Source organism: Neofelis nebulosa, chromosome 11, assembly GCF_028018385.1.
Source record: "Neofelis nebulosa isolate mNeoNeb1 chromosome 11, mNeoNeb1.pri, whole genome shotgun sequence".
Classification (NCBI taxonomy): Eukaryota; Metazoa; Chordata; class Mammalia; order Carnivora; family Felidae; genus Neofelis; species Neofelis nebulosa.
The window spans coordinates 78,049,535-78,067,615 of record NC_080792.1 but is presented as its reverse complement, the minus strand read 5'-3'; the positions used below and the strand labels follow the sequence as shown (position 1 = coordinate 78,067,615).

The 18,081-nt window shown below is 49.9% G+C and overlaps 1 long non-coding RNA gene across 4 annotated transcripts in view; it reads right to left on the bottom strand.

The window, feature by feature from the left end:
- Positions 1–17,944, bottom strand: part of LOC131489194 (uncharacterized) — a 50,749-nt gene extending 32,805 nt beyond the window's left edge. For 2 of the 4 annotated variants that reach the window (XR_009250426.1, XR_009250427.1), the window contains exons 1-2: positions 17,695–17,944; positions 16,126–16,216 (exon numbers count right to left, since the gene is read on the bottom strand). This is a non-coding gene — a long non-coding RNA (uncharacterized LOC131489194). Of the gene's footprint in view, positions 1–15,110; positions 15,775–15,923; positions 15,996–16,125; positions 16,217–16,920 lie in introns of those variants that run through there. The other 2 variants (XR_009250428.1, XR_009250425.1) reach the window with 2 other exon arrangements.
- Positions 17,945–18,081: the final 137 nt, after the last annotated feature.

Sequence of the window (18,081 nt, the reverse complement as noted above, 5' to 3'; positions counted from 1 at the left end):
ACCCCAAAGTGACTGTGTTTGGAAATGGGGCCTTTAAGGAAGTAATTAAGGTTAAATGAGGTCATAGGGTGAGGCCTTAATCCAATAGGGCTGGTGTCCTTATACAGGAGGAAGAACCACCCGAGATAATGCCTTCTCTCTCCCTCCCTCTCTCTTCCTCTTTCTTTCTCTTTCTTCTCCTCCCCTCCCCTCTCTCCCTCTCCCTCTCTCCCTTCTCTTTTTTCTTTCTTTCTTCCCCCTCCCCTCTCTCCCTCTCTCCTTCCTTCTCTCCCTCCCTCCCTCTCCCTCTCTACCCCCCTTCCCCCCCTCTCTCCTTCTCCCTCTCTCTCCCCTCTCTCTCTCCATCTCTCTCTCCCCCCCCCCACTCCCTCCCACACAAATGCAGAGGAAAGAGCGAGAAGATGCCATGGGCAAACCAAGGAGAGAGGCCTCACCAGAAACCAACCCTGTTGACGCCTTGGACTTCTAGACTCCAGAACTGTGAGAGATCCATTTCTGTGGTTTAAGCCGCTCAGTCTCTGGTATTTTCTCATGGCCGCCCAGCTGACTAATACAATGCACAGCCTCATTCCATTTAAATTATAGTAAAAAAACATGACATAAATCCCCACCCAAGAGAAAGGTAAACACCTGACCTTTGAGTAGTATTTTATTTACGAGGCCCTGGGGTGGGGTGGGGAGGTGGGGCGAGGGTGGGGGGGGACAAATGATTGCCTTCATTTTTCAGGTGAGAAGACTGGGGCTCAGAGAGGCTGAGGCACTTGCCCAAGGTCACACAGTGAGAACACCAAGTCAGTCGCTCTTTCCCATACATCCCGGCATCTGGTCTGGCCTGGACAATATTGGTGCTCAGCCCAAACCCACTCAGATCTCTACATTCCTTTTCTGTGCGTCCCAGCATCTACCCCAGCCTCTGCATGCATTCACCTCCACCAGCCAGTCCTGTGACCCTTCGTGGAGCTCCTGGGCTGCTGAAGGCCTCTGCTGGCACTTGCAGGGGGGCCAGGAACGCCTGAGCTTTCTTCCGGGGCAGGCCTTAGCTGATGACCATCGGGTGCCTGCGTGTGAAAGCCCCGCTCCCTCCCCAGGCTAACTCAGCTCAGGGACTCCCTCTCCAGGGCACCCCTGAGGATCCGGGCTGAGGATACCCTCCATAGGACTTTGCCCCGAAATCATACCTTGTTTGGCTTCTTCCCTTTCCCTGCCCTGCCTCCCTGACCCCCTTACTCATCTCCCCTGGGACACATAAGTCTTTCTTATGTGACCTAAGAAGACCTAAGCAGGTCTTCTCCTGGGAAACCCAACCCAAGCCCGGGTCCCCTTAAAGATGTATGCCCTACAGCAGCTAGGCTGGTTTTCTGCCCTGGCTCTTGATACAGTGGGAACCAGGCAGAGCCCAGGGCCTGATGGAGAATCGCACCTCCAGGGACACCCTGAAGGAAGCAGATGGGCAGCTCTGGAGACAGCTGTCAGCGGGGCTTGGAATGGGCACTCCGTGACAGCAGGAGAGAGGGGAAGAGAATGAGGCCCTCTGGCTTTCTTTGACCTGTCCTGTTTTCTTGTTACACAATTTCTCTACACAGGCAGAAGACCAAAAAAATTTTTTTCAACGCACATTTTTTTTTAAAGATCACCCAAAGATAAAATAAGCAGTCAACATATTGGGGTAGCTCCAGCCAGACTGTGCATGCGTTTAAACAAAAATAGGGCCACTCCATATTTAGAAAAAGTACTGTGTAGAAAGGGAGCCAGACTGCCAGGCTGTGGACCTCGCTCCTCACTCACAGCTTCGATAAGGGAATTGAAAGCGTGTACTCCAACCCCTTCTTACCTCTCGGTCTTCGGTGAAGAGCTGCCCGGAGGGGTAGGGAGCTTGAATTCCCAGCAAGATGGATCCTGGCGGGCTGAGGGCAAAGCGCCAGCAACAGAGGTGCAGGTGCTAACTGTGGGGGAGACAGTGCCCATGAAAACAGGAAAGAGGTCCACGCATGCGAGCAGGGCACTGATCGCGTTTGCTACAGAACGTGGAAGTACGCAGAGGTCCTGATCGGTTGGCAGCGATTGCCAGGAGCAGGATGTTGGCATCTGATACCAAAGGACCAGGAATACCAAATAATGTACCCTGTCTGGCTCCGTCCCACATAATGAAAACTCGCCCCGCCCCCAATGTCCAATTTTCACCCCTAGAGATGAACGCTTATCTACGTCTAGTCCGTCATCTGACAGATGAGGAAATTGAGGCCGAGAGAGGGAAAGTGACTTGCCCAAGGCGACACAGCAAAAAGACCACACAGCTGGGGGCTAGAATGCTGGTCTCTGCTCAGCTGCCCTTGAATCTTAATTCCTCCCCAAACCTGAAAGAGAACATTCTAGGCCCCAAGCGCAAAAATCCCTCTTGGAGTTCTAGAAGGGGGAGCCCATCCCCTGTCGTCTCTGGGTGGAGTGGGGAGAAATCAAACTTCAAGACCGTAGAGGCTAGTGCCAAAAGCAGATGTGCAAACAAAGACAAGGAAGGCAGGGTTTTCACCAGACAAATTCGTGCCCTGCTCGGTTTAGACATTAAAATGAACTAACTTAATTTCATGCCATATGCAAATCCTTACCAGCTGTCAGCTCTGTAATCACAGGAGACTTAATGTAATAACTAAACAAGAACAAAAACGCAGCAAATACAGGCTCTGGGCAAGTCCATTGACAGCGGGTTTTATGTTTCTGGGAACTCAGCAAGTGCAGAGCATTTATGGCGGACATCTGGAAGCAGCTATGTGCCCAAACGCCTGCCATCTCCTTAACAACAATGCTGGCAGCGATAATAAATAATGGTTAAGGACTGAGCTGGCCGTTGCACGCCCTGAGCCCCCGTGTACCGTGAACGTCTCTCTCCAGACCCCACGGCTTCTCTGCAATTGTCAGGGCTCAGTTCGGCCTGGCTGCCATCTGTACTGAGCTCAGAAGTAGCCAAAAGACATCGCGGGCTCGTTCGGTCTGGGTCCCCTGACTTGGAACCAAAGAAGTGGGAAGACGGCTGCTGTCACGGGGGAGGAGGGGCGGTCTTCCAACCTGAGGGCCCCGCGTTACTCTGACTGCCTGAACGAACAATCATGATGATTTAAGATCATTCATTCATTCATTCATTCAACAACCAGGTAGTGAGCACCTATTATGTGTCAGGCGCTGGGCTGGAAATGGATTAGCAAACAAAATACAGAAAAATCCCTGGGTTTGTGAAGTCTACTTTCTGGTGGGACACATTTTTAAGATACAGCTGGGACGTGTGTTAGGAAAAAGACATTTTGCGCCCTACGACGTCACCAACATTATTGCCTTAGGATGATGGTCTAGGTTCCAAAGGTGATTTAAAGACAAGCATTAAGTAAATAATAAAACAGGTGATTCAGAGGTGGGCTAAAGGCACGAAGGGGCTTCTCGTGCACAACGCTTATATGGGTGTCATTGGTATTGTCAGTCCCGTTTGACAGCTAGGGAAACTGAGGCTCAGAGAGGTGGAGTCATTTGCCTGAGGTCACATGGGAAGTGACGGAGTCCAGATTTGAACCCAGGTCCATCTTCAGAGTCAGTGTTTTAACCACTACCCTGAGCCAAAGAGATATATCAGGTGGCCCATTTCGTTCTGACACTTGGCTCCCTGCCACCAGCTACCAAAATCACTTTGCACATGGCTTATATCCCCTCTACAAAAATCCCACCAAGAGGTTGTGCAATTTCCCCTTGCTTACGTTTCAGGTCAAGGAGGATTTGGGGCAGCCTATTTCATAACCTTCCTTCATTTGGGAGCCAGGACCGCCTCCCATTCGCACACAGCCTAACTCGGGGGACTGTGGAAACAACCCACTACGGGGAACCCCCCCTCCCCCCGAGAACCCACAGCTACTTCCGCAGCCCCGACAGGGCTGGTCCCACGTGTCTGTGAAACCTGCCAGCGCTCCGGCCAGGAAAGCAACTCGGAACACCTTCATTTCCAGACAATCAATAACATCTCCCGTGTACCGCATGCCAAGAGCTCACTCACTCCTCTAACAACCTGCGTGACAACCACTGTGATCATTCCCATTTCACAGATGAGACGACAAAGCCAGGAAGCCCAAGGTCACACAGTGGCAGGGCTGGGTTTTCAACCCCAGACAATCTGGCTCCAGACCCTGAGCTCTAAACCAGGGGTCAGAAAACTTGTTCTAGGAAGGGCCCAGTAGTAAATATTTTAGACTTTGTGGGCCTTACAGTCTCTGCTGCGACCACTCTCCTCAGCCATAGACCATACATAAACCAGTGAACATGGCCATGTTCCAATAAAACTTTATTTACAAAAACAGGCAGGGGGCCAAACTGGGCCCCCAAGCCATAATTTGCCAACCTCTACTTTATTTATTTATTGTTTTAAGTTTATTTATTTTGCGTGCAAGCAGGGTAAGGGCACAGAGACAGAGAGAGAGAGAGAGAGAGAGAGAGAATCCCAAGCAGGCTCTGCACTGTCAGCACAGAGCCCGATGCAGGGCTCAAACTCACGAACCGTGAGATCATGACCTGAGCCGAAATCAAGAGTCAAACGCTCAACCGACTGAGCCACCCAGGCGCCCCACCAACCCCTACTTTAAATCACTGCACAGCACTGCCTTTTATCATTTCCAAAGCACACACCCTGAGCCACCCACTGGGGATTTGTGTCACAGAGAAAACATAGAAACAAGAAGTTGGTCTCGGGCAGTGCCACTTCTGAGGGCACCTCTGCGCCTTCCTGTCACACTGGAAGCTCATTTGCCCTCCGTCCCTATTGTGATGGAGTCTCTTAACTCCCTCCCGGGTGACAGCCGTAAGGGCCAACATGTGAGATTTAACACCCCATTCCCCAAGTAATTAGATCCAGCCATACAAAGTGAAATGTTGGACAATTAACTTCTCTGCGGCTCCCTGAGGTGATGTGGCAACAGTGTGAGCGACCCTGTCCATAAACCACTCTTTTGTTCTCTCCTGGAACCCTGAAGCCACTCATTTGTTCTCTGTTGCTGCCCAGTGTTCCATTGGAAGAGGTCCGGGATGGGGTGAGGAGAGGTCAACACCCCAAGAAAGACACTTAGCACTGTGGAAGGGGGGCGAGCCACAGGGAAGACCTTTATAAATGGAAGCAGTAAGGTTCAGTAAAATCTAATCAGCCCTGAAACAAGGTGAGCTCTTCGTACTTACTAGAATGTTCCATTCATGCTGGAACGATTTGGGGGTTCGTGTTGCACCGGGGGGCTGCGGGCAAGGGCTGCCCTGTGAGTCCACAAGCTGCCAGGGAGACAGTGAACAAATAATTTGATACAAGAGGGACTGACACCTAGGGAGAGGGTAGGGAGCCCTGACCACACAAGGGACTAGGGTTTGAGCAAGCTCCCCAAGAAAGGAGCTGAAATGCTCTGAGGGGAGCAGGACTTTGCTCTGGGAAGCAGGGACGTGGGAAAGAACATTCCAGGTGCAAAGACTGTGTAGCAGCCCTCTGGCCGAATGGCCCTTGGTGTGCGTGAAGTCCCTGAACCCTCTCATGGATGTTGCTGCTACTCGACATCATCCTGCACAAAAGACCTTTCCTGAAGGATCTTTCTGCTCCTCCCCGATTGGCTATTCAGGGAGAGACTCTGACAGGGAGGAGGGGTGTGCGGCACGGAGTTCTCCTACAGAATCATACGACGGCCCCGGAAATCAGGAAACGAACACGAGCATCCTCCTCGTCACTTAATCCTCAGACCTCATGTAGGTGTTACCAGTTATCCCAATAAAGCCCTTTATAATAAAAGGACACGATTCACCATCAGAACACCTCGAGGTGTCACATTTTCCTCTGTGTCTTCCAGTCTGTAACAGTTCCTCCTCGGTCTTTCTTTGGCTCTTATGATCGGGACACTTTTGACAGGTTCCGGCACGGCAGTTTGTAGAATTTCGTTCAGTGTGGATCTGTCCAGGTCGCCTGTCCGATTAGGCTGTCCCCTGCACACCCGCCCCTGCAGACCAGCGGCCCCCAGGTGAGCTGCATGCTTACCACAAGTAAGCCTGCTGACCTGCCATTGTATTTTAGGTAAACAGCACGTGGTAGGATAAAACACGAGGGGAAAAGGAAGTTGTGTCCATGAAAAGTTAAGCGTTTTTAGAAAGCCCTGAGAAAATCAACTTCCTAAATAGAAACTGCTAATTAGCTAGAGAGGTAGGTGACTGTAAAAGATCGCGGCGGCTGGGGGTGGGGGGTGGGAGGGGCTACTATTAAAATCTGGAAGGGTCTGTATTCTGCTCTGCAAGTGGCTCTAAAGTCTCATTACATTTGGAGCGCCTGGGTGGCTCAGTCGACTAAGTGTTCAGCTCTTGGTTTCAGCTCAGGTCATGATCTCATGGTTCATGGTTTGGAGCCCCACATCGGGCACTGCTCTGACAGCTCAGAGCCTACTTGGGATTCTCTCTCCTTCCCTCTCTGCCTCTCCCCTGCTCTCTCTCTCTCTCTCTCAAAATAAATAAATAAACTTTAAAAATAAAATAAAATAAAACAGGGGTGTCTGGGTGGCTCATTCGGTTAAGCATCCGACTTTGGCTCAGGTCATGATCTCCAGGTTCATGGGTTCAAACCCCACACCGGGCTCTGTGCTGACAGCTCGGAGCCTGGAGCTGCTTTGGATTCTGTGCCTCCCTCTCTCTCTGTACCTCCCCATTCACACTATGTCTCTTTCTCTCTCTCAAAAATAAACATTTTTTAAAAAATTAAAAATAAAGAAATTAAAATAAAATAATAATAAATTCTTATTACATTCAAGTAAGCCAAAAGAGACAATCATCTGACGTGTAAAGGAAAGACAACAGGAGGCTTTAATCACTCAACCTATCATCGATTAATTAACCCCATATTAACTAATTACCTAGGTTACTGAATTGACCTAATATTAACTAACCCCATATTAATATTGGGAAATTAATGTACAGAATATAAATTAGCATACAGGACACTTGTGTGGGTAAGTGAAAATAAAAGATAAAATACTCTAGGATATAAAATTTTCTGGTTTTCTGCTTTAACCAACGTTTTCAATTAATCTCGCCAGATACTAGCCAATGGGAAAATAATATCACGCTCCATATCACATGTCATCAGAGAAATGCAAATTACAACAACAGGATACCGTTAGGGGTGCCTGCGTGGCTCAGTCGTTGGAGGGTCCGACTTCGGCTCGGGTCGTGATCTCGTGGTCTCGCGGGATCGAGCCCCACGTCGGGCTCTGTGCTGACAGCTCGGAGCCTGGAGCCCGCTTCGGATTCTGTGCCTCCCTCTCTCTCTCACAAATGAATAAATGTCAAAAAGAAAATTATAAAAATACAACAGGATGCCACCACACACCTGTGAGAATGGCCCAAATCTGGAACACGGTCAACACCAAATGCTGACGAGGGTGTGAAGCGACAGGTGCTCTCACTCACGGCTGCTGGGAGGTCAAAAAAGGACTTTGGGAAACAGGTTGGCAGTTGCCTCCAAAACCAAACCTACTCTTCCCACACAAGCCCGCAACCGTGCTCCTTGGTATTTCCCCAAAGGAGTTGAACACAGGTCCACACAAAAACCTGCACACAGATATTTACAGCAGCTTTACTCATAATTGCCCGAACCCGAAAGCAGCCAAGATGCCCTTCAGGAGGTGAGTGGATGGACCATGAAGTATTCAGCGCTAAAAGGAAATGACCTATCAAGCCATGAACAGACATGGAGGAAACTTAAATGCATATTACTAAGTGAAAGAAGCCAATCGGAAAAGGCTACGTACTGAAGGATTCCAACAAAAGGTGTTAACAAAAAATTTTTTTTAATGTTTATTTATTTGGGGGAGAGAGCATGTAAGTTGGGGAGGGGCAGACAGAGAGGGAGACAGAGGATCTGAAGCGGGCTCCAGGCTCCGAGCTGTCAGCACAGAGACCGACGTGGGGCCCCAACTCACGAACCGTGAGATCACGACCTGAGCCGAAAGCGGACCCTTCAACCAACTGAGCCACCCGGGCGCCCCCCAACAGACAACATTCTGAAAAAGACAAAACCATGGAGACAGTAAAAATATCACGTTGCCCTGGGTTGGGACGGATGAGAGGGATGAAAAGGCAGAGCACAGAGGACATTTAGGACAGTGAAAATACTCTGCATGATATGGTGGTACAACACTGAGAATGAGCCTGGATGTAAACTATGGACCTTGACCTTGGTGATAATGACGTGTCCACGTCGCTTCATCAATTACAACAAACATTCCGCCCTGGTCAGAGATGTTGGTAAAGGGGGTCGGGGCTGTGAATGGGGGGTGAGTAGGGTGTATGTGGGGAATCTCTGTACCTTCCTCTCAATTTTCCTGTGAACTTAAAGCTGCTCTCAAAAGTTTCTGAAAATCTTTAAAATTAAAAAAGAAACGATATCAGACTAGCATCTCAGCTGTCCATGAGGACATGTTAAAAGTCAACACTAGGAATGTTATCTGGCCTTAAAAAGGAAGGAGATTGTGGGGAGCTTGGGGTGGCTCAGTCGGTTAAGCGTCTGACTCTTGATTCTGGCTCAGGCCATCATCTCACCATATGGTGAGTTCAAGCCCGGCATCGGGTTCTGTGCTGACAGTACAGAGCCTGCTTGGGATTCTCTCTCTCCCTCTCTCTCTCTCTCTCTCTCTCTGTCCTTTCCCCACCCCCCTCTCAAAAATCAGTAAATAAACTTTAAAATTTTTTAATTAAAAAAAAAAAAAGGAAGGAGATTCTGAAACATGCTAACCACAGGGTGGACCTCGGAGGTATGTGAGGCTAAGCCGTCACAAAGAGACAAATATGGTCAGGTTCCACCTAGACTGGTCAGAATCATACAGACAGGAAGTAGAAGGGGGTCTCACAGGCTGGGGGGAGGCGGACTGGGGAGCTACGGTCTCAGTGTCGGCAGATGAAAAGGGGTCTGGAGACGGACGGTAGTGGTGTTTGTACAAAAGTGTGAATGTGTTTAATGCCACTATTTCAAAATAGTTAAGGTGGTAAATTTCATGTTATGTGCATTTTAATATAATAATAATACTCATCATAGTCAAGTATCCAGACTAGTGCAAGGTGAACAGTGAGATTTTTTTTTTTTTTGATACACACGGTTTATGGCTGAAAGAAAAGAGACAGATTATAGCTTCAGCAAAACATGGGCATGAACTAAAAGAGGCACCTTTTAAGTGGATCCCACAAAAAGAAAAGGTGGGGGGAGCGCTTGGGTGGCTCAGCAGGTTCAGCGCCCAACTCTTGATTTCGGCTCGGGTCACGATCTCATGGTTTGTGGGATCGAGCCCCACGTCAGGCTCTGCACTGACAGTGCGGAGTCTGCTTGGGATTCTCTCTCTCCCTCTCTCTCGCTCTCTGCCCCTCCCCCACTCATGCTTTTTTTTTCCTCTCTCTCTCTCTCTCTCTCTCAATAAATAAATAAGCATTAAAGAAGAAGAAGAAAGGTTTAAAAAAGGGAGGTGGCGGGGGCGGGGGGGAGAAAAAGTCTGTAACAATGAACTAGTCCTAACACGCATGCCACTCTTAGGACGGTGCCTGGCACCTAGTGAGCGCTTGCTGGCTGTGATTAGAACTGTCCACCCCGGCCTCCAAAAGAAGGAGCGCGGTGGGGAGGCATGTCCACCCGTGCAGGCATGACACGTGGCCAGTCGTGCTCCCAACGGGCCACTTGTCCCACTACAGCCTCAAAGCAGCGGGGAAGGGTGAACATTGGTGGCCTCGGAGGAATCTGTTCCCCTCCGTCCATCTGGAGCCCGGGCGGGGGCTAATTTGGCAGCTGCACCCCTGGCCCATGAATTGTTCTCAAAGAGAACAGAGACACCTTTGTCAGGGAGACTATGAAGAACCTTAAGGAGGCAAAGAATAAAAATGCTGAAAGAAGCCAGTCACAAAAGACTACGTATTCTATGATTCCATTTATAGGAAGAAGAATCTATAGGGATAGAAAGTAGGTTGCCGGGGCTGAGGGCGGCTGGTGGCAGAGAAATCTAAAGGGTGGGAGGTTTCTTTTCGGGGGGATGAAAAGTTCTAACCTTGACCATGATCCTGAGTGGATTGTATGCTACGAGAATCACACATCAGTAAAGTTGATATTAACAACAACAGGGGCGCCTGCTTGGCTCAGTTGGTGGAGCATGCAACTCTTGATCTCGGGGTTGTGAGTTCAAGCCCCACGCTGGGTGTAGAGAATCCTAACACACACACACACACACACACACACACACACGCACAAATCTGAAAGTCTTCTTAAAATAACAGTATCAACGTCAACAAGAAGCTGCCTTGGCTGTAAACTTGCTCCTTGGGTTCCTCTGAGAATGCCAGAATCACCACCATCACCCTATGGGGGTTGTGCTCATTTCACAATTTATTTATTTATCTAAAAAAAAAGTTTTTTTAACATTTATTCATTTTTGAGAGACAGAGAGCAAGTGGGGGAGGGGCAGAGAGAGAGGGAGACACAGAATCGGAAGCAGGCTCCAGGCTCCGAGCTGTCAGCCCAGAGCCCGACGCGGGGCTCAAACTCACAAACCGCGAGATCGTGACCTGAGCCGAAGTCGGACGCTTAACCGACAGCCACCCAGGTGCCCCTCATTTCACAATTTATTAAAGAGCATTTCCAGGAAAAGATCCTTTGATGTCCGTCCCTAGCCTTGTCTAGTTAGAAGTGGGAAACGCAGAATAAAAGCACAGCTTTCTAGCCTAGCCAGGCACCCTTGCTAATTTCCTTGTCTCCGTGTTACTATGGCAACCGAAAGCTTCCACTGAGTGCTTCTGGGGCGTGTCCAAAGGGACTGCAATCTGGACCCAGGGTGGTTGCGGCCCCCCTGCCCCGCGGCTGCCAAGCGCTTGGCTGTCCCACTGACGGGTATTGCTGGAAGGGGCAGCCTCGGATGGGGTGAAGCAGGGAGATCTGAGAAGGGGGAGGAGGCAGACCGTGGGGCCTCCAGATCGGCACTTGGGCTGGCCTAGTGGCCACCCTAAGTCACCATCACCACGCAGGAGGAGGAGAAGGTGTCAGTCACATCTTCTAGAGGCAACGATCTACAACGGCGTCCTGAGCACGTGAGCCAGTCTCCACGTCCGCATGACTGTGTTTTTAGGCAGGAGTAGGCAGCTTCTCAGGCCAATGAGAGTAGCAGGGCTGGAAAGCTCTCATGAAACATCTGGGGGAAAGGCACTTTGGCAACTCGGAACCCACTGTTGTGACAGGTGAGTCTCATGCCTGCAGAAGTTTCCTGTCCTGAGGCCCCCAAAGACTCGGCCACAGGGGCCTGAAGTCCATGCTGCTGGGCTGTCGGCAAGAACCACTGGGATTGAGGAGGGGCAGGCACGGTGGGTGCTGGACAGGCAGCCTCCGAGACGGCCCCCATTCACCTCCTGCTGAACGCTAGGCAGTCCCCTTCCACATGGTACCGAGGCTGCCCTGTGTTGCGGCCCATACAGTCCAGCAGAGGTGACAATGCGTGACTTCAAAAGCTATGTCATAAAAGACACCACGCGCTTGGATCACTCAGACTGGGGGGAAGCTGCCATGTTGTGGGGACACTCAAACAGCCCTACGAAGTGACCCACATGGAGAGAAACGAAGCCCCTGGCCACCAGCCAGCACCAACTTTTCAGCCACCTTCGGAATGGCTCTTTAGCCGAGTCAAGGCTTCGGGTGACTGTAACCCCAGCCAACATCACAACTGCAATCTCAAGAGAGATCCTGAGCCACAACTACCCAACTAGGGACACCTGGGAGGCTCAGTAGGTTAAACGTCCGACTTCGGCTCAGGTCACGATCCCACGGTTCGTGAGTTTGAGCCCTGTGTTTGGGCTCTGCACCGACAGCTTGGAACCTGGAGCCTGCTTTGGATTCTGTCTCCCTCTCTCTCTCTCTGCCCCTCCCCAGTTTCTGCTCTCTTTCTAAAAAATAAATAAATAAACATTAAAAAAAAAATGAGGGACACCTGGGTGGCTCAGCTGGTTAACCGTCCAACTTCGGCTCAGGTCACCATCTCGCAGTTTATGAGTTCGAGCCCCATGTCCGGCTCTGTGCTGACAGCTCAGAGCCTAGAGCCTCCTTCGGATTCTGTGTCTCCCCCTCTCTCTGCCCCTCCCATGCTCATGCTCTGTCTCTCCCTGTCTCTCAATAATAAATAAACATTAAAAATTTTTTAAAAACTCACCCAGTTAAGCCACTCCTGGATTCTTGACACATATGAACTATGTAAAATAATAAATGTTTATTGTTGTGTTAAGCTGCTAAATTTGGGCATTATTTGTTACACAGCAGTGGATAACTGATACAGAGCAGATCCAGCTGACCCTAGGAGAGCCAGAAACTGTCTTGAGAAGAAAAGATGGCTTTATTAAGATTTCTCCCTCCTTGCTTCTCATTCCCTTCTTCAAAGTACTTTTACATAAGAAAGTGATGTGTTGATGAATAAAGAGAGAGTCTACGGACTTGGATTTGTGTCCTGGCTTTGCCCTTGCACTCTGTCCGCCTCAGTTTCTCCACCTGTAGAATTGAAGAGCCTGAGCATAACCTGAAATAGCTCTGAAATCATAAAGTCTCCGAGTGGTTAAAACCACAAGTTCTGAGTCAGGAAGGCTGGTTGTGAACCCTGGCTCTGCCACTTGCTTGCTGTGTGACCCAGACTAATTACTTCTATGAGCCTCAGTCTTACCTTCTGTAAAGTGGGCTTAATAATCTCTACCTCACAGCATTGTTCCAAAAGTCCAATAAAACAATACACATAAACTACTTCGTACACAGCAAATGCTTAATAAATGGTGGTTACCACTACCAGTAATGAGATAGTGTGACCAGTACAATTATTTCCACGTATAGCCAAGATACAGAAGGATCAGAAAGGTTGGAGGACTTCATCGGTCTAGAGCAGGCCCAGGTATAGGGTGTTTTTTTAAAAGCTCCCCAGGTGATTCGTTGAGAAGCTCTGCCCTAGAGAAACTTCCAGACACACACCAAAAGCTCATATAAGAACTTCACTGACATGTTGCTTGTAATAGAAAAGGACTGGTGGGTAAAAACAAGAGGCCATATATGGATGTAATAAGTAACAAATTCAAGACGGTGATTATCTCTCGGAGTGAAGGAAGGGAAGGTGATATGGGAGAGAGTGCCCCGGGGCTTCAGTACGTTGGTAATATAATATGATATTTCTTAAACTGGTGGTGGGGGGGTGCGGGGAGGCACCCAGGGACCCATTTTACTACCTATGCCTTCTAGATGTCTGAAATATTTCATGATTTAAAAATAGATGTGCATAAAAAATATCTAGTACAATTGTGCACAGGATTTTTTTTGTCTTATTATTTGTGCCTTCTATTATATCTGTGATCCCATCATGCTTTTAGGAAATAAAGTAGTTGTGATAACACTGTAAAGTGTCAGACAGTAACTACACTCTTCATGGTGAGCACTGCGTGATGTACAGAATTGTCAAGTCACTGTGTTGTACACCCAAACGAACATAATATTGTATGCCAGCCACACTTCAATTAAAAAAAAAATTAAGTAGGTAGTCGGTTATTTGGGTTATTTAATGAGAAAAGGAAACAGTTATGGTTTAATTTTTTGAAAGTAAGAAACATCACTTCCCCAAGTGATTTGCTCTGAAAACAATACTTCTTTGCATGTCTGAGATCATCCTGAATCCCAAGCATGAGCCATCAGCCCAAGGACACCTATCCCAAACCCTGTCTCCTGTGGACGCCCCCTGGACCCCACTGGGTATGCAAACTGAGGACATCAGTAGTCAGGGAAAAGGGTTGCTGGGGGCCTCTTCTGCAGCAGCTCTAAGTTAGAAGGAGAGAGAAAAAAAAAATCCAAACAGGCTGGGAAATGAGAAGAACCTGGGAGTTGGGAGAGAGAGAACCAGTCTGGTGTATTTTCTTTTAAATGAAGTTGAGTCATTCTGGAGCCATCAATGCAATATATAGCCTCGAGTTGGGGAGTTTTGTGTTTCCTAAGCAATAGAATCCGATTCAGCCAGCAAGAAGCGCTTGACTGCTGTTTCTTAAAGATGCATAAGGGTTTGTTTTGTTTTGTTTTGTTTTGCATAATGGACACATTTCCAAGTAGCCACTTTCCAGGTTCTTTGTCAAGTGTCAAGGTAAGCTCTTAGAAAACTCCTGCGTGGGCCACGAGGAAGCCATTTCCACCCAATATAGAATGCTTAAGGTGGAGAAAGCTGACTTTTCAATCTTGCTTCAGGGACCATATTTTGTGCATTCAACACAGCTGAATGCAGACAAAGTCAAGAAAATTGAGTGTGATCTCCTGACAAAGATTGAACGGGGGACGTGATGTTTGGTGAACTACTGCCCCCTGGTGGTCACCGACAGTGGCGCAGTCATTTGCTGAGCGGGCATTTGTGATGTTACTTCCTGTGTTCCCAGCCACCGTCTCCCGCCCATTTTAAAAGCCTAAAACAGGGATTACAGTCTGGCAGCCCTGCATGGCCAGTGGGCAGAGATGCCAACTGTTAAAAAATCTGGAGAGTTTGCTTCGATATCTAGGCCTGACATTTCTTGTGAAAAATCAGAAAATGTGTCAACTCTTGGACACAGTACATTTTTCACACAGTAAAGGTAGGCTAGAGCAGATTAGCTGTTACCCACCTTGGATAAGGCAGGTACGCTCACCTTCTCCACACTCCCCACCTCCCTCTACTGTCTCAGGCCCAGGCAGTTTCACTCCTTGATGGTTCTTATGCAGCTTCTGGATTTGCTCCCCAGGTCTAAGCTCATTAAAGCTTAGCTCATTAGGTCTAAGCTCATTAAAGAACTGGGGCCTGAAGAGATGGAAAGCGGACAGTGCCTTTAAAAGCAGATGATGATGATGGGGCGCCTGGGTGGCGCAGTCGGTTAAGCGTCCGACTTCAGCCAGGTCACGATCTCGCGGTCCGTGAGTTCGAGCCCCGCGTCAGGCTCTGGGCTGATGGCTCAGAGCCTGGAGCCTGTTTCCGATTCTGTGTCTCCCTCTCTCTCTGCCCCTCCCCCGTTCATGCTCTGTCTCTCTCTGTCCCAAAAATAAAATAAAAAACGTTGAAAAAAGCAGATGATGATGTCATCTTATGCCTGGGAGGGGACAGAAGTCCACAAGCCCCATGATATCCATTTCAGTGTGGTGAGTGACCTAGTCCAGGTAGGCCTTGCATTTGAACACATTATCTGTCTGGCCCCCGAGCCTCACTGCTTTCCCCTCCACTGACCATCCTCCATAATTCAGTGGTAGCAGGGCAGCCTGGCCCTCCTCTGGGAAAAGTTTTTACAACATTACTATGCAGGCCATCAGAAGTGAAAATTCAGGGCACTTCAAGGGAACCGTGTTCAAGACCTTCGTTCAAAAGACAGAAACAATACGGGGCCCCTGGGTGGCTCGGTCGGTTGAGCAACTGACTCTTGATCTCAGCTCAGGTCATGATCTCACCATCGTGGGATCGAGCCCCGTGTCAGGCTCCGCACTGAGTGTGGAGCCTGCTTGGGATTCTTGTCTCCCTCTCTATGCCCCTCCCCTGCTCACATTCTCTCAAAATAAATACATTTTAAAAAGAAAAAAAAAAAAAAAGATAGAAACAAGAAGCCCCAGAAATAACCATCGTCTTGATTTTTTTCGTTCCTTAAAAACACCATGGTTTGTCCTGTTTTAGATATCTCTTATTTGAGTCAACAAAATCTCCTGAGCATTTGCTATGTGCCGTTCTCCATGCCAAGGGCCGGGAGCTGGGGGAATAGGGGAAGAGTTACCAGATATAAGCGGAAGTGCAGCCAGCGAGGGCCAAAGCTGTTTGGTCCCTCACCTTGCAATGCCCCGCACCCCCCCCCACAACCCCCAACCCCACGCCCCCATGGTATCTTTCATGACAGCACACCTCTGGCCTGGGTTGGGACACTTCCTTTGTGCTGTAGGTCAGTGGCTTCCCTCAACTGGATCAGGCTGAGACCTAAGAAAGGACATGGAGTCACTCCCCCGTGGTTGGAGCAGCCTACAGCTCTGACAGTTTCTTCTGTGAATAACAAAAACAGCAAGGACTTGTGTCTTGTCTAGGAATAACTGCAACAGCGGATACTCACCAAACGTCAGCTTTGTGCCAGACATGTAGGATCTCACTTCGCCCTCACATAAAACTCTATGAAGTACTGTCATCACACTGTCCCCATTTTACTGAAAAGCAAACGGAACCGGTGAGATAGACCAAGTCACTTGCTGAATGTAACTCAGTTTGCAAGGGGGCAGAGCTGGGATTGGAACCCCGGGCTGTGTGGCTTCCAGTGGAAACGCCCACAACCACTGCCTGATAGTGGCTCCCAAGGGGAATGTGTGTCATGGAAAAGGTCAGATCTTGAAGAGTCTGGCCTGCAAATCCTGAACTTGGGGCCAAAGGCGAGGCAGTTTGTCTCCATTTTACAAATGGAAAAACTGAAGCTCGGAATAACTTGCCGAAGGTCTCACAGAGCGGAGGTGACAAAGTCTGAACTTCAGCCGGGGTCCCTCTGGCTCCAGTCTATAGGCTAACATCTTAATGCTTAGCATTTCTGGGCACATCCTGGGTGTTTAATTTCAATATTTGTGAACTAAGACGGAAGTTTCAGCTCTCTGCTTCAAGGAAAAATCTCTATCTCCCTGGAAGCTAAATAAACCAGCCAGCTCCTTCTCGAGCGGATGCCAAAAACTCAGGGAGGAAAAGGAAAAGAGGTCAGAAACGACGGCAACCCTGGTACAGCGTCGTGGCTAAGAACAAGGGGCTGTGACGGCAGACTAACAGGGTGGGGAGCACCCTCATTTCACACCTAAGGAAAAGGAGGCCCAGGAGAAGGGCCCCAGGACGTGGAGAGGGAAGCACAGCACTCCGGGGCTGGCGGAATTACCAGTTTCCGACCGCGGCATCTATCATACCCGCAGATCTCCGCGCCCGCGCGGGTTTTCCGCGCGCTACTCCCGCCTCTCGCCCGGGCACCGCCCCGCCTGTTGCTTATTGGCCGCTGCGGGCACGAGACCAACACTGGAGCCGGCCAATGGGAGTGGCCCACGGCGCATCTTTCCCGGGGAAGCAGGAGCTGACGCGAAAACCCGGAAGTACGAGGGGCGGACAGGTTGGGGAAGCCAATCCGCCACGACGAGGATGGCGAACCACCCAATGGCGAGGCGAGGCGCCGGGGGCGGGGCCAGGAGGCCGGCGGCGGAGCAGGGCCTGGGAGCCGGCGGCTGCGGGGCCTCCGAGCGTCTGAAGTCGGCTGCAGGGTCGGAAGCCGCGCGCGGTAGGAGGGGGAGAACCCAAGGGGCTCGGAAAGAGCCAGCTGGGCAGGGGGCGGCGGGGGAGTGAGTCCTGGGCGGGGTTCAGAGGGACTGTAGCCCAGCCCCTCTGGGCGTCAGTTTCCCCCTTCCTAGGGTAGTGAGGGGTGAGATTCGCATCTCCTGCCTCCCCTGCGCAGACCCGCGTCCCTGGCGAACTCCAGCCCTGCCGTGTATCCCGTCCCTCCGGGAGCCGCACAAAGCACCTGGATGAAGCAGTGACTCACACCCTCCTCTAAACCCCTACAGCACGCCAAGCGTACCCCCGTTAGGGCGCAGACCAAGCCATTTCAGATGTTATCAACGAGCCAGCTTCCCCATTAGACTCTAAGCCCTGAGCGATCACAAACCTCATCAGTCATTTCTGGGTCTTGGAGGCCCAGCACCAGAAGCAGGCCGGAATAGGGGTACACGGGCCCTGGTTGAGAATAAGGTAGAGGTTAAGACCTGGGCACTCTTCCTAGATGCACTGAGGATTCATTCTTCATGCTTCTGTTTACTCCCATGGCCTTCTAGAAACTGACTTGCTGATTTAGTTTCCTTTGTAAAATGGAGCTAAGGGTAGCTTTCCTTCATAAGGTGTTAAGGAGTAAGTGAGATAATGCACGGCTACCCCGCAGCCCAGTGCTCAGTACACCATAGTTGCCCAATAAATGCTTATTGTCAGCATAATGGTGCTTGCATACCTGACCCCTCCACCTCCACTGCCAGCCCCAAGCACATGCCCACTGTCCCGA